This window comes from Perna viridis, chromosome 5 (assembly GCF_037379345.1).
Source record: "Perna viridis isolate PV_CMFRI_1.1 ecotype Kerala chromosome 5, ASM3737934v1, whole genome shotgun sequence".
Taxonomy (NCBI): domain Eukaryota; kingdom Metazoa; phylum Mollusca; class Bivalvia; order Mytilida; family Mytilidae; genus Perna; species Perna viridis.
In genome coordinates this window covers 1,242,584-1,256,120 of record NC_142449.1, presented here as the reverse complement: position 1 = coordinate 1,256,120, position 13,537 = coordinate 1,242,584, and positions in this window count along the sequence as shown.

Here is a 13,537-nt window from a genome sequence, read left to right as displayed (position 1 = left end):
ACTCTAACAAATATGCTTCTGGAACAGGGTTATGTTGCTACAAGATTGAATTCATCACTACAGAAGTTTTATGGTCGTCATAATGAACTCGTGGATCGTTATGGTGTATCCATCAGCACCATGAAAACTGATTTATTCAACGGGTCATAGTTTTCCTTTCCTCGTTTGTCTACCCCGGACTTGACTTTTTATGAGCAACTCGGCGGGTGTTTCTAGAAAAGCCGAGGACGCTTACCCTACTGTTGCACTTGGTCCATGCTCCCAGTTTTTAGTGGAGTCCGAGTTGCTCATTGATTACTCTTACACAAAATATACTCAATTAATATATCTAAGTGACTTAGTTTGTACTAGAAGTCTTTTTCACAAAAAATCGTGAATGTTGAATTAGTCGTAAGTTATGACATCATAATAGATAAAGTATTGTGACGTCATAACTTACGACTAATTTTACATATACGATTCTTTTGTGAAAAGGGCTAAAATATTTGATCTATAATTACAGATAAATGAAAGATAGTAATAAAAAAGACAGTTAAAGGCACGTTTTTTTAAGAGAATCGCTTGTTATGTAACGTGTTATACCTAATAACAACAATAGAAATGAAACTGCTGAGGTTAGTATAATTATATCGTTGGCCAACATGTTTACGTCCGTTCTGCAGTTGAAACAAGTTGATATTGTATTTATTTAAAGCGCAGTTTTTTTAAACCATATTTTTTGTTTGCGATATTGACTTCGATTCTGGACCCCCTGCCTACAGTTTTATACCAGTATAGTTCCTTAGATTAATTAAACAATATGTAATAGCGAAATTACAATGACTGGAGAATAAATCGATGACAGCAACCGGCAGAAGATCAAGTAAATCTTAGAAAGAACACGTTTATATATTACACAAACTACTTATCAAACAACGGTGATACGAAACTATATACAGAAAGAAAACACTTCAAGCCGAAGAACATGGGACGTTTAATGATGTAAGTTCCTATTTTTAAGGATTACTTAAAAAATACATTTTTGTGTATCTATTCGAGAGTTGTCGCAAGTTATTTTTTGAAAAAAAAATTCCCTTAGTTTATTTGTGAAGTTAAAAGAAGGTCCTCTTTTTTGTTATCTTATAATTTGGCCTCTTATGTTATTTGATCTGCATCTACATATGCAAAAAGTCTTAAATTTACTGACATAACGAACAGTAATTTCATTCAAACAAGGAAACTTTACTGCCACATATCAAACTTAAACTTTTTCATTTTCAAAGTAGAACCACTGTTGTTGCATCAAAATATAAAATAATCCTTATATCGGTCACTCAACGTTTTTTTATTGAAACAAAGAAACCCTTTTAATACCGTTTTTTTTTATTTAAGCTGTTTCAAAAATGAACATTTTATATATAGATTGGCATTGTCTTGAAAACAAATTAGAATAAAATTTCAATATTTAGTCTGCTGGTGATTGTAATAATAAAGCACACCTTGAATTGGTTTACAAAACTTCTACCGACCACAAGTAGAATGACACTGAATATGTTTGTTTTAACACGTCATGTACAACAAATTTTGTCACATGAAACGCTACCAAAACAAAGTAGCTACAAATAAATATTTATCAGTTGGTAACAAATGAGTAAACATATTCTACAATATGACCAGATTTAATTCATGTATGAAATAAAATTATTATATTTAGATTTTAAACAGTATGATCTATAAACCTTATACGGCTTATTTATGTACAAGTGTTCAATTATTTTTTATTGTATTACTTAATTATTTTAGACTTATAGTATTTTAAATTACTTGTAATAAAAATTCTCTTCAACTTTCGAAGTTAAACTAGCATAATATTCCGACAAAGGGGTGTAGATTATATATACACGGTCTGAAAATTCAGTTTTTTTTTGAATAAAACGATAAGAACTAAATCACTTCTCAAATTACCCAAAACAAAAAAATAAAAATAAATAAAGAAAGAAAGAAAAAAAATTAAGAAAAGAAAGGGAAAAATCACAGCAACAATTAACATGGACTAAGAAACATAAACAATCGGATAACGTCAAAGAGTTGTTTTATTTGAGATTTTCGAGTATCGATCTGTAAGCTTTTAGAATTCCTTTTTATGAGCAGAGGACGCTTACTCTACCCATGCACCTGGTATATGCTCCCATTTTTCAGTGGAGTCCGAGTTGCTCATTTACTTTTGTTACTTTGTATGTATGATTTTAGTTACTTTATGTTCTTTGTTGTGTATGTCTGTTTTCCATGTCTGGTCATTGTCCCTGGATTACATTCTTTTGATTACCGCTATACCCTTGGTTCCCTTGATTACTCTTTGATTACCACTATACCCTTGGTTCCCTTGATTACTCTTTGATTACCACTATACCCTTGGTTCCATTGATTACTCTTTGATTACCACTATACCCTTGGTTCCCTTGATTACTCTTTGATTACCACTATAACCTTGGTTCCATTGATTACTCTTTGATTACCGCTATACCCTTGGTTCCCTTGATTACTCTTTGATTACCACTATACCCTTGGTTCCATTGATTACTCTTTGATTACCACTATACCCTTGGTTCCCTTGATTACTCTTTGATTACCACTATAACCTTGGTTCCATTGATTACTTTGATTACCACTATACCCTTGGTTCCCTTGATTACTCTTTGATTACCACTATAACCTTGGTTCCATTGATTACTCTTTGATTACCACTATACCCTTGGTTCCCTTGATTACTCCTGGATTACCACTATACCCTTGGTTCCCTTGATTACTCTTTGATTACCACTATAACCTTGGTTCCCTTGATTACTCTTTGATTACCGCTATAACCTTGGTTCCATTGATTACTCTTTGATTACCGCTATACCCTTGGTTCCCTTGATTACTCTTTGATTACCACTATAACCTTGGTTCCCTTGATTACTCTTTAACTCTAATATTACAATTAATATTCCAAAATCGACGTTTATGAAAATGAATGTTAATCGAATTTCAAATAATTATATAATGAATATCAAATGAATGTAAATTGAATACCAAACGAATGTCAAACAAATGTCGAATAAGTAACCAACTTGACACTTCTTAGTCTGAGTTGTAAGCTAATGGTTTTTTTTTCAACTGAAACTACGCAATGATCGATATTCACACTTGAAATTCCTAAGAATATACACATATTCGAAATATATGAGACCGACGAACTTTTCATCGTCAGATTCAGCCTATCCATATATACAAAAAACTGTAAAATTAAATTAAAATGTTTTGAGAATGATTTATAATGTATTGGAAATTGCTAGAAAATCCTTAGATTTCACTTTCTGTCTACATAAATTTCTATCTACTTTTTATATTTTAACGCCTTAAAACTGAAATAATCTTTTCTATTAGGATTGAGAAAATATAAATTCCTGTAATACGATATCTCAACCTAAAAACGTGATATTTTTCACAAACAGACAGATAAATGTTTCCAGAAAAATCTTTTGTTTAAATGAAATATCTATCTGATGAACTCTAGGCAATAGTCAAAAGGAATAGTAAAAAAGTAAGGTCCAGATAAAAATGGTAAAATGATTTCTTTTCTGAAGGAGAGTTATCGACATAACACTAGATCATGCCTAAACTAAGATATTTATACATGTACAAGTAAGGATATTCAATTTGTCTGGCATCGCGTAAGATAAATATTAAGATCAAACATTCAAAAGAATAACACGGAAGCGCAAAGACCAATTGAACAAACGAAACAAAATATAAATGACAGTACGAACATCATCGTTTAACAATTTTTCAAAAAAAAAAAAAAAGAAAGAGAAATTGATTATAAAATATTTCGATGGTAGCAGATAAAAAAGAATTTTTCAATTTCAATGGCATAGCGCTATCTCCTTATAAACTTTAACTCTTTGAAGCACACATGTGTCATATTGTACACATCATACACTAGAAAAATTGAAACGTATATTTTCATATGTTTTAAAACATATTGAAATATATGTATTTGTGCTACTAAAAATACATGAAATGTTATGATTTTGAAAAAAAAACCATACTCTTTTCATATGTGAAATCATATTGGCAACATACAGAAACCATATGATTTAATTGTTTTTTTTTTCATGAATTGATTCGTTAGTCAGAAATATATGTTTTCATACCATACGTTTTCCATGGTGGTTAGAAATATATGTAAAAAATACGATAAGCACATGTTTTTCAGCTGCCTCCAAAACAGTATAACTGTGTATAACTGTATGTCCTTATTTCAACATAAATGTTAAGTCTGATAACAACATTTCATTGATCAAAACACCTGAAGTTCTAGTTGTACTCAATACTCTGGTAAATCTATGTCAAAGACAAAAGTGGTACCAGGACCCTATTAAGCTTTAAATTTTGAGATCTGATTACCATCTTGATCTACATCAACTGCCATGATAAGCATCAAACAGAACAGTTCAAACTATCACGTTAACCAACTTTAGCAATGCAAATGTTGTTTCCAGATTCGGTATAATTGCGCTGATTGAAATGAGAATAAATCTTTCGATAGATAAATGATATATCAATGGAAGTAACCAATGAAAAAAGAAATTAGATCTCAATAAAACATTGGGTATATAGTTAATATTTTGTGGATATTCGTAGCTAGCTAATGTAAATCTTAGCTTTGGTACTAAGTGTTTTCACGTACTGCCAGTATTATATTTACTCTTTTTACTGAGAATACTAACGAAAGTGACTTTACTTTAAAAGGTGTTTTGATAGTAATCAAATGACTTCAATGTAATTTAGGTATATTGATTTTACGATAGATAGAATGATAGCATATTGATATTGGAAATTTTCAAAAGTTATGGTAACACAACTGACATTGAATGTTCTAAAGTACATTAGATCATCCTGTAACATTTAAAGTGAAGCACAATTAAATATGAAGTTATACTCTTAATGTTCCTCCGGTGAAATAGAACAACCGTAAATACTAAAAGACTACCAGACGACGGACAATTCACACTTTGATATTTGATTCTAATGCTGTTGATGAGAGGTTACTCCTTGAAACATGTGTACAGAATATATAATTTTGTAATATACATTATTGGTACTTTTGTATTCAATATAAAAGCCAAGTCCTTTACAGGACATAAAGATATCATTACTTATGCGGTGATTTCCGGTGTTTACATTTTGACCTTTGCTAAATGAATTATCCTTTTGACTATTGCTCTTGACTATTATCACCCTTCATAGGTAGATTTCTAAAGCACAAAGATAACTGATAATTAGGAATTAGATAAATAAAGAACAAGGTGTAGCGATTTTCTTATAGACTTAACCTCATTGAATCACAAATGAGTTATACTGTACTCACAAAACATTAGTATGACTTGAGTTCAGGTGAAAAAAAAAATAATGAGAGGTTAAGTCCGATGTCAAAAGTTAATTGATTTTAACAGTCCAATTACCTGGTTGTACTTAATACACTGTTAAATATATGTCAATGACAAAGATGGTACCAGGACCCTATTAAGCTTAAAAGGTTGTTGTCTGATTACCATCGTGGACTGACACGATAAAAATCAAACAGAACTGCTAAAACAAAGTCATTAAACTACTACAAAAAATACACATTTTCTGAGTGAGTAGTTGTTATCACGAACTAATTTTTCTGTTTGGTCTATGACGTTAATGAACTAAAGCAAAAAGAAAATGCTGGTTCCAGATAGGGTATACTAATGTAAATATCAATTAGAATATATCTCCAGACGAACGAAGCTTAAAAAAGAATTGGAAGATATCCATTAAACAATTGATTATGCATCTGATATTTTGCAGATTTGTCTCGTTAGCTAGTGGAAATCCTATATATTTGTATTGCAAGCTAGTAGAAATCCTGGCTTTGGTATTAAATGATTTTAAGCACTATAAGTATCTAATTACTTTTGTATAACGACTCAGGATACTAATGATTCAGTGCTTATATTGGAGAAAGCATTTTGATATCAATTATATACATAGTAGATCCTGACAAAAAAGCCACTTACACTAGAGCATCCTCTTGAATTTATATTGAAATACGGCTACATTTATTTTGAAGCACAGCTACATAAAAAATTGTACTGGTAATGTTCCCCTGGAATCAAGGGAACCAAGATTCAAGCGGAAATCAAAAGAATGTAATCCAGGGATAAAGTCCAGACATGGAAAACAGACATACACAGCAAAGAACATAAAATAACCAAAATAATACATACAAGGTTATAAAAGTTAATGAGCAACTCGGGCTCCACTAAAAACTGGGAGCATGGACCCCGGTAGGGTAAGCGTAATCTGCTTTTCTAGAAACATCCGCCGTGTTGCTCATAAAAAATCAATGTCGGAATAAACGAAAGAAGAAAAGAAAACTATGACACATTGAACAAATTAGTTCTTATGGTGTAGATGGATACACCGTAACGATCCACGAGTTCTTGATGAAGACCATAAAACTTCTGTATTGATGACTTGACTTCAATCTTGTAGCAACATAACCCTGTTCCAGAAGGGTAATTGTAAGACGTCTAGCACGGTCCAAAAGGTCTGTGTGGTTACGCAGGTGCTGAAGGGATGTTGCCACAGATAAAAGGAAAGTTTATAATATGGAATGAAAAGTCATCGCGTTTGTCGTATAGATTGGCCAAACAGGATAAAAACACCACAATCCACGCTTTAATTGAAATGCTCTGACAAATGCAGGACAATAACATGATAAGATTACTTGCCTAATAAGTAGATTTTCAAAGAAATTCAAAACAAGATTGTCCAACCATCCGTTAACGATATCATTTCCTTTCAAATAATCATGTCCTGCCGATGTGCATCTTCTAACGTTTTATTCAATAATAATAATAATAATAATAATAATAATAATAATAATAATAATAACAATAAAAATCGTAAAAAAACTAATCCTTTTAAAAGCAATGAAATTGTACCTTCGACATCTTTTCGAATTATTTAAATGAATTCATATACAGCATGCCTATTTGAAACATGTACTTTTTTGGCACTCTCTAAAGAAGAGATAACCATAAATCTGTGCTATTCTGTTTTGGTCTCTCTACCAAAGACGATAATTATGATTTACCGTCTATGTACTGGATTTCTAAACTCCAAAAGAACCCATACAAACAACGTTACATAGCTGGATCTGCAAAATGTACCAGCAAACTTCTTTCAAAACTTTTAACTTCTATACTCACAGCTGTCAAAGGGGGCCTCCAGTCTTACCATAGCACTTGTTACTCCCGTAGTGGTATTAATTCAAGGTGGATCCTGAAAAATTCGTAAGATCTTCTGGAGACCCTCAATTCAAGATTATCAGAATATAATAGCATTAAAACCTGTGATTTTTCAACACAGTGTACCGACTCAAAAACATTATGCATCGTTATTTCTCAAAAAAAAAAAGATGGTACACCTAAATACAAATATATAGTTCTCGGTAGAGATTCTTCATACTTGTAAAAAATAATTTCAAATCATCTTCCAAATATGCAGACGATGTTTTCAAAATACTGGAATTTTTTATCGACAACAACATCCAGTGTGGTGGACACGTTTTTTTTTCAACAAATGCTTGGCATTCCAATGGCAACAAATTGTACTCCTTTACTTGCTGACCTATTTCTTCACTCTTATGAAGCTGAATTTATAGCTGATCTGATCGAAAGAAAGAACATCGTTTAGCTAGATCCTTTAATCTCAGTTCCCGCTATATAGATAACGCATTATCGATAAACAATCCTAGTTTCGGGTAAAATCTAAACCCAAAGAACTTCAGATAAAGGATACTACAGACATTGTGAAGTCAGCCCCATATCTTGACCTACACTTAGAAATCGATTGTAAAGGAAAACTATTGACCAAACTTTACGACAAACGTGATGACTTTTCATTCAGAATTGTCAACTTTCCTTTCATCTGTGGCAACATCCCTTCAGCACCAGCGTATGTAGTGTTCATATCACAACTCATACGTTATGCCAGAATTTGCCGTAACTACGCAGAATGTTTGTATTGTGCTAGACCTCTTATAATTACGCTTCTGGAACGGGGTTATGTTGCTACAAGATTGAATTACGCTTACCCTACCGGTGCACCTGGTCCACGCTCCTAGTGGAATCCGAGTTGCTCATTTTTAATTTTGTTTCTTTGTATGTATGATTTTAGTTATTTTATGTTCTTTGTTGTGTTTGTCTGTTTTCCATTCCTGGTCTTTGTCCGTGGATTATATTCTTTTGAGAACCGCTAGAACCTTGATTCCCTTGATTACTCTTTTAAGTAAATGGCTGTTACATTAAATGTACTAGTATGCTAGTATTAGGAAGGTGATACCTTTTAACGCTCCTGAAGAAACGTTAGTTAAAAACAGCTCTTATTTGATATATTATAGTATAACCTTCTAATATGGTAAATTTTGAAATAATATACGGTTTTAATTGTCCCAGTGCATTATTCTAATTGCCATGGTCTGAAATGTCTATGGGTCGAAATGTCCGGTATTCATAAGGAATTATGGGTTGTCATGGTCTGAAATGTCTTTGGGTCGAATCGTCCGACATAAGTAAACATTATGGTTCTTATAAAATGCGCAACGTCTGAAATTTATTTTCCGACGCAGTCGGTATAATTTCGGTTTTTACCCTTTGACCTTAAAGACGTTCTTCCATGGAAACCCAAGTCACCTGATCGCGATTCTGTTTCCCTATTGGCCAAATACTGATAACTTAGTGGCGTTCGAAAAAAAAACTGTATCGAAATTTAAAACTGCATGCAATGTGTGTGTTATTTCCTGAATGAATTGTAAAAAAATTATAAGTAAAAAGAACAAATTTTACTGCGTCGGCTATCTTTATTTTTAAAGATAGTACTTGTTTTATTTCATTTAGTTCATTTTCATTCTGTTTCGATTTCAATCGTTTTGTTTTGTTTTGTTTTGTTTTTCTTTTGTTTGGATTTATTTTTTCGAATGATTTCGTTTCGATTCTTTTCGTTTAGATTTGTTTCGTTATCGATTGGCAGTTTTTTAGTACCCAAGAATAATCGGTAATAATGATTAAGTAATTTTCGTAAACATCTGGGCGCCATACTGCAGACTGTAATGTATCTTGGAAAAGCTATGATTCGATAAAATTTAATCATCGAAACTAGCGAACATTTTGTGAGACTGGTGTGGTTCTCAAGCTCAGATACAAAGTAAACGCAAATGAAGCTGCCATGATGCTGTTTTTCAGCTCCTGAAAGTGAAGGTACAAACAGGATATTGATGTTTTTTCTGGCCATAAGTATGCAGAACAGAGTTAATAATATAACTGTTAACGAAATTTAAAATCTGTTGTAGACTTTTTTGTCAAAAAAGCACACCTTCCACCAATACTTAATATAGTAAATTAAAGTAGAATGATATTTTAACATAGCATTTTTGTGTCAATCAACGACGTCATTACAACGTTCTATTTAAAATTCATTTGCCACATGCAAAGTATAATAATTGTAACTGTATGTAACTATAAATACTTTAGTAGTTTTTGATACGTCATACACATGAGTAAACACAATCCTAATCACTAGATTTAATTTATGAATGAAATATATCAATAGCTGTATTTGTTAGATAACTTATAGGTGGGATGGCTTCTTTCTGGCAAAAGTTCAGAAGAGTAAAATAGAACATACTAGCAATAGTAAGAAGCCAAACTTTAATATACAAATCAAGTCACGTTCTATCAGTTATTCTACGAAAATAAAAACAATGTTTTAACTTTCATTTTTCTTTTTAAATTGTTGATGCAATGAAACAATGATCCTCTTGTACGCTTGATATTCTGCTGAACAAGGACAAATATGATCAACTTTTCTACACAATATCTAAGATGGTTTATAATATAATACAATAGTTTTATTCTTTATAGTTTGGCAAACAAAAAAAAAACAAACAAACAAACAAACAAAAAAACAAAAGAACAAAACAAAACAAAACAAATGCATAATTAGAATTCATGTAAAAATAATGATAAAAGAGTCTGAACTGATCTTATGTCCAAATAAAAAGTAGAATGGTTGGCTGGGTCTTATGTAATTTGTTCGAAATCAAAAGAAACCTCTACATGAACATGGGCGCTGCCTCCATCAGACTTCAGTCCGATAAAACACAAGATGCACCGGATTTGTCCGGTTTAAGTAAGTTCAAACGACATCGTACAAGTATCAAAGTTCTCATAAGACAAATCCTAAATCATATCTATTTATTATATCTAATGTCATAGGGTTAATATTAAGCAATTTATGATATGTCTAAAGCAACAATAGTTGTTTATCAAAAAGGTGTTTTAATTGTATAATTCAATACACGATACATTTTGTCTGACGTAAAACCGCTCACGCGTAGTGCCATGTCTTGGGTATTTAAGTCGAAAATCAAATAAGGAATGATCCTTAAAGACACAGCTTTAGTCAAGCATTTTAACGGCGAAATACAACATGGGCAAGCTATCCAATTCAAATATACAGACCAAGGCAACTCAGCCAGGGAAACACAGTGATCACTATGTAACCGACGATTTATCTGTAATTAGACCGACACCGACAGTTTTTGTCGAAGACTTTTCCTCTGATGACAAAGAGGTTAGAAGAACGAGAAAGGATTCAATTTCATCAACAAAATCTGATTCACAGTTGTTGGCAATATCACCAATAAAGACCGACAAGTGCCGAAGATCTAGATCAACAGACAATATAAGGAGAAACCATAAAAATTCTACATTAAAAAGGACATCATCTACAACATCGGTTGATAGTGACAGTTCATCGACCTCTGTAGAATCAGAATGCACGTGTGTGCCAATCGAGGAGCGGAAGTGTGAAATAAACGGAAGTCAACTTTCACCTTTTTACGCACTCTGGAAACTGGACAATAAAAAGACTATAAGTAAAAAGATTGAACAGCCACGCTTTATGAGAAGGAGCAGTGAATATAGACAATGTGGTTGTAAAACAAGGGAGTATGAAAAACAGTGTTCATTGATTAAACAAACGACATGTATCCAACATGGAATATGAAAAAATAAAAACGGACTGACGAGTCCCAACTTGGGATAAAGGAAAACTTCACCGGGACTCTTTGACGCGTTGTCATAGTAACACTATTACACTTTAAACATATAAAAGAACAACTGGTGTAGCCTTAGACTCACGAGTTAAAGGTGAATAATTCAAATAGTCAGAAACTATTATTGGTCATAGTGCAATAATTATACAACTGTAGCATATTAATCTACATAATTTTTGTTAATTAAAAATATCAACAAAAATCGTGTTTGTTTAAACTTTACAAGCCATCTTTTTTTTAACTGGACGAACACTTATCGATTTTGGTGGCAAATTATGAAAGATCACAGAAAAAAGTTAGAGCACAATATAAAATAAAATAACATGTACAAGCAAACATGAAATCAAACCATCAGTCAAAATGAAAAAAAAAGTGTAGCCTTCTCGATACACGGAGGATAGTCTTCAAGATACACGGAGGATAGACTTCAAGAAATACAGAGGATAGCCTTCTAGATACACAGAGGATAGCCTTCAAGATACACAGAGGATAGACTTCAAGATATACAGAGGATAGCCTTCAAGATGAACGGAGGATAGACTTCTAGATACACAGAGGATAGCCTTCAAGATACACGGAGGATAGACTTCTAGATACACAGAGGATAGCCTTCAAGATACACGGAGGATAGACTTCAAGAAATACAGAGGATAGCCTTCAAGATAAATGGAGGATAGACTTCAAAATACGCAGAGGATAGACTTCAAGAAGCAGCAAATGTTAAATCATCTCAGAGGACATTTATTCCTTTGTAATGTGTATGTGTGTTGTCAAGTTTCCGGTTGTCCACAAGTATCCCTTCCTATCGTTTAATAATAATAAAAGCATGAAAAAGAATAACATTATCTCTTTGTCCTGTCTTATGATGAAGATTATCATGTTTAAATTGTTTAAGGTAACGGTAAATTTAAAGATAAAGAGTGTAAAATGATCGTTGATACATTTGAACTATAAATAAATACAAAAATTCAATCATACACCCGCCCCCCCCCAAAAAAAAAAAAAACAAAAAACAAAAAACAAAACCAAAAAACAAACAAACAAACAAAAAAAACCCAAAAAACAAAAGTTCTCACATGAAGATATTTTAACATTAGTATCCATTCAAATTGTGTTCCCCGATGGTTGAACCCTACTGTTGCACCTGGTCCATTCTTCCAGTATGTAGTCCAGGTTGCTCATTAACTATTGTTTCTATGTGCGTGTTACATCCTTTGTTGTATGTGCCTATATTCTTTGTCTAGTCGTTATCCCTGGCTTCTTTTTGATTATCGTTCGAATCCGGTTCCCTTGATTTCCTCCTCATATATAGAACAGGAGAAAAATAAAAGACATGTTTGTATCTAGCTACGTAGAAGCTATAGCAATAGATAATCAACATACATGTTAAAGCATTAAAATTGTCAGAGAAACAACAAACGATCGATTCAGTCAAAAATTTCTAAATACACGTCAATGTAAGATTCAGGCAAAAGCAAGTGAAAATTTTACATCGAACATTTTATTGTCAAAATGCATTTAAAAACCGAATACTCACGACGCAATAGGTAAGCTAGGAAAGTGTGACGAAGAGATAAATCTGATTCATGATGTACAGACAAAAATAACGGAAAATATTGCAGTGCACTTAAAATGATTTAATCCCTCTACTCCAACCTGGGTTTATGCTATTCCTTGTATAAGCGTAAGTCGCTATATCACCTGTGTTCGATGATCTATGGGTTAGCAACCTGCTAATAACGACTGTTAACCCAAAGATAACGCCAACTAACCCATAGATAACGGAAAATTAATTATCAATACCGTTCGGTATTGATAATTATACTTTATCCATATAATTCGTATATATATGAACTAATGCACAACTTTTCCGTTATCGGTGGGTTATCAGGAGCAAACGAGAATTCATAGACAGCTGCATTAATTCATAGACCAATCAAAACACGTGTTACATACATTCGGGTAGAATTGGAAGAGCAAACAGTTTCAAGTTCGCTACATCCCTTGACAAGGAAACACATAATTTGTAAAAAACAAAAATTGAACATAACTGCTCATTGAATAAAATGAAGCTAATTTTACAGTTGGGGGGAGGTACATGTAAAAGTAGTAGCCGTTTAAAGGGTAAGTGATATGAAGAACCACCTCGTGCTTCTCACTACCATCCTCCCTGTCTCTATATTCCCTGCTTTAATTGAAATTGTAAAAAAAAAAGAAATCTTGATACTTGTCTATCCAATAACTAAATTCCCTCCAAATCCACTCATCTGATTGGTCACCATCTCAGATATGATACTATCATCTATGACAAGTCAAAGTGGTCAAAAAGTCGTATAGTGGACTACCATAAAATCCTTGTATGTATTG